General features: G+C 31.0%; 1 non-coding gene across 1 annotated transcript; it reads right to left on the minus strand.

The window, feature by feature from the left end:
• Nucleotides 1-3390: 3390 nt before the first annotated feature.
• LOC148094244 (small nucleolar RNA SNORA61) lies at nt 3391-3523 on the minus strand. The gene has a single exon (XR_015716515.1). It is a non-coding gene; the product is annotated as a small nucleolar RNA SNORA61 (small nucleolar RNA).

Below are 3523 nucleotides of genomic sequence, written 5' to 3' on the forward strand. Positions count from 1 at the left end.
TTAAGGACCAGGATGTACATAAGATAAGGAGTCTTATAGCATCTACATTAATTGGGAACCCCAAGGACTATAGTCTCCAAGTGATGGTGTTCCAAAACAAAATTTATCAATCCTTTAGCCCAGAGAACTGCTGGGGAGTTTGACTGGGCACCAACGAGGACAGAAGGAAAACAGAAAAGGGGAAAAAATCCTATAAAATTGTAGTTGGATACTGTACATCCTGCATATTTTCTGCTGGGTATACACGGTAGTCTAAGTGGTCAATGACCCTTGATTCTTGCACTTGGTTAAAAGTGGTTTACAACTGGTAGTATTCAGGCACTGAAAAATGTAAATAAAAAACTATCCTGAAAGGAAGGACTTTCATTCAGGATCTCAGGATATAATTACAAATATTGTTTTCAGGTCAATGACCTTCATAAGTAAAAAATAAATCTGGCACACCCAGGAATAGGGAGCTATGATAAAAAAACAACTGAAGGCAGCACACAGCAGAAACATGTTTACAGACTTTAGACTCTAGAACTATCAGATGGAGATTTAGTATCTTTAAATGAATAAAAAGCAAGCTTGAAAATAATTGAAGGGAACAAGAAATGATAAAAAATGTCATAGCAGATTTAAAGAATAATTAGAATTTTAAAATAGAAAAATGTAACTAACATAAAAACTCAAGAAACACTTTTGATAGCATTGGACACACAAGAAGACAAAATTAATAAAATTTAAAGAAGGATAATAAAATAAGAAATTACTCATAAAAGCAGCACAATGAAACAAGAGTGGAACCCAGAAGATAGTGAGGAGATAACTTTAATGTGCCAAAAGGAAATAAATGCCAACCTAGAATTCTACAGGGAAAAATGTCAATAATGACATTTCAGGCAAACAAAAACTAAAAGTTTTCATTACTAGGTGAAGTACACATAAAGAGAGTCATTTCATAATGTTAAGTTTCAATTTAGCAGGAAGATATTACAAATTTAAATTTGGTTAACTATCGAAATAAAACAAAATAGCTTCAAAATATATGAAGCAAAAATTTGACAGAAATCTAAGAAATAAATAATTCACCATTCATCATGGGACACTTTAACATAATTTTCTTAATCACATAAAGAAGTAAATAAAAAAATAAAAAAGAATGGATAATATTTGAAGAACACAATTAGCAAACAACTTAACAAACATAATACGGAGCACTACTACAGGCAATTTCAGAATACTGCCTTTTCATGAACATGCACAACATTTAGAAAAATTGATCATTCACAGCCTCAAATAGTATGCAATGAGAAGGAATATGTAGCTATCCACAATATGGATGAATCTCACAAGTAATCACAGTTAGAAAAAGATGACAAAACAAAAGTATATATGTAAAGTATAAAAAGAGCAAGGCTATTAGAATCAGAATAGTGGTCACCCTTGGGGGACTGTGACTGGAGCTTCTGGTGTGCTACAATGTTCTGTGTTTCCATCTGTGTGCTAGTTACATAGATATGTTCAGTTTGTGAACATTTATCCAATTATACATTTATGGTGTGTGCACTTTTCTACATATACATTATAATTCCACATACAAAAAGTTTTTTTAAATGACTATAATGGGCTGCAAAGCAAATTTCAACAAATATCAAACAATTAAAATCACACTGGATATGATCTGATGACAGTGAGACGTAACTAGAAATCTAAAACCAAAAGATTATAGGTTATCTCTAAGTGTAGAATATCTCTATGTGTTTGGATATTGAAAAAAACATATTTCTGAATAGCCTATGGGTCAAAGAAGATATTACAAAGGAAATAAGAAAATATATTGAATGCTTGATAAAGAAAATATTACATATGAAAATTTGTGATGGAATTATTGAGACTTTATTGCCCAGATTATGTTTAATTTTGGTCAATGTACCATTAAGCATTTTAAAAGGGTTTGTATCTGCATTTGTTGGGTGATTTTATATCTACACACATTTGTTTATTAGTCCTATTATTCAAATCTTCTATATTTTTATTGATTTTCTTTTGTCTCCTTGCTCTCTTTCTCAATAAAGTATGTTAAAATTTTCCATTCTGGTTATTAATTTCTCCTTAGAGCTCAGCCATTTTTGCTTTATGTAATTAAAGATGGTATTATTATATTGAAATTTATGATTGTTTTGTCTTTCTGGTGAATTGACCCTTTTATCACTAGGTAATATCCTATTTATATCCATAAGTTTTTTTGTCATAAGGCCTACTATAAGTGATACTTGTATAGCTAGCTATATAGTTTCTTTTTTGATAAATGTTTGCATGGTATCTCTTTCCATCCTTTTACTTTAAACCTTTATTCCTTTAATAAAGGTGTGTCAAATAAATGAGATATGGTTATTTAATATCTAACCAGTCAGACTATGTTTGTTAATTGGAGGGTTGTCTGTTTACATTTAATGTAACTAGTGGTATACTTGGATTTAAATCTGTCATCTTACTATTTTTTAAATTCCATATGCTCTAATTTATTTCCCTTTTTTCCCTTCTTTTAGATTAATTAAGTATATATTTTTATTCTACTGTCTCTTTATTATTAATGTATTGGTTACACATTCTTTTTCTTTTTCAATCCTTACCCAAGAATATGTACTTTTTAAATTGATTTTAGAGAGAGAGAAACATAGAAACATCAATGTGAGAGGGAAACATTGATCCATTGCCTCCTGGGGATGGAACCCAAAACCTATGTATGTGCCATGACTGGGAATTGAACCCGCAACCTTTTTTGCTGTACAGGACAACACTCCAAACAAATGAGCCAATCGTGCAGGGCAGTTACACATTCTTTTAATATTTTAAATGTATTACCCAGAAGATAAAATACACATTCTAATGTGTTATATTAGAGTCTAACATAAATTTTTACTTTTACCACTTCCAGGACAATACAGTGGCCTTAAAATCTTAATTCTATTTACCTCTCCATATTTTTGTTACTGGTCTCATATATTTCAATTCTCTTTATATTTTAAATTGTATGCATTATTGTTGTTTTATTCAGTAAATATATTACCTCTTTGGCTTCCTTCTTTTATTTCTTTCCTTCTTTCCTTACCTCTTCCCTCCCTCCTCCTCTCCCACCCACTTTTCCTTTTTAAATTCTATGTTTCTACCTGGGAATATTTTCACATACTTAAAGAATCTTTTACTATTTCCCTCACTGCAGATCTGTTTGGGATGCATTTCCTCAGTTTGGGTTCATTTGAAAATATTTTTATTTACCTTCATTTTTGAAGACCATTTTTGCTGGGTATAAAATTCTAGGCTTGCAGATTTTTTTTTTTAGCTGTTGAAGATTTCATTTTATTGTTTTCTGGCTTCCTTTTTTTTTTTTTTTTTTTTTTTTAACCTTGCTTGAAACTAGCCCACATGCTATAGAGCATACTATAAGCACTGTGAGGCCAGCTTCAGTATTACTTTTCCTTCTTTTACGACTACCAAGACTGGTGTTCAGATCCAATGGAAAAGGAAACTGGAAGGT

Source organism: Miniopterus natalensis, chromosome 1 (genome assembly GCF_054644295.1).
Source record: "Miniopterus natalensis isolate mMinNat1 chromosome 1, mMinNat1.hap1, whole genome shotgun sequence".
Classification (NCBI taxonomy): Eukaryota; Metazoa; Chordata; class Mammalia; order Chiroptera; family Miniopteridae; genus Miniopterus; species Miniopterus natalensis.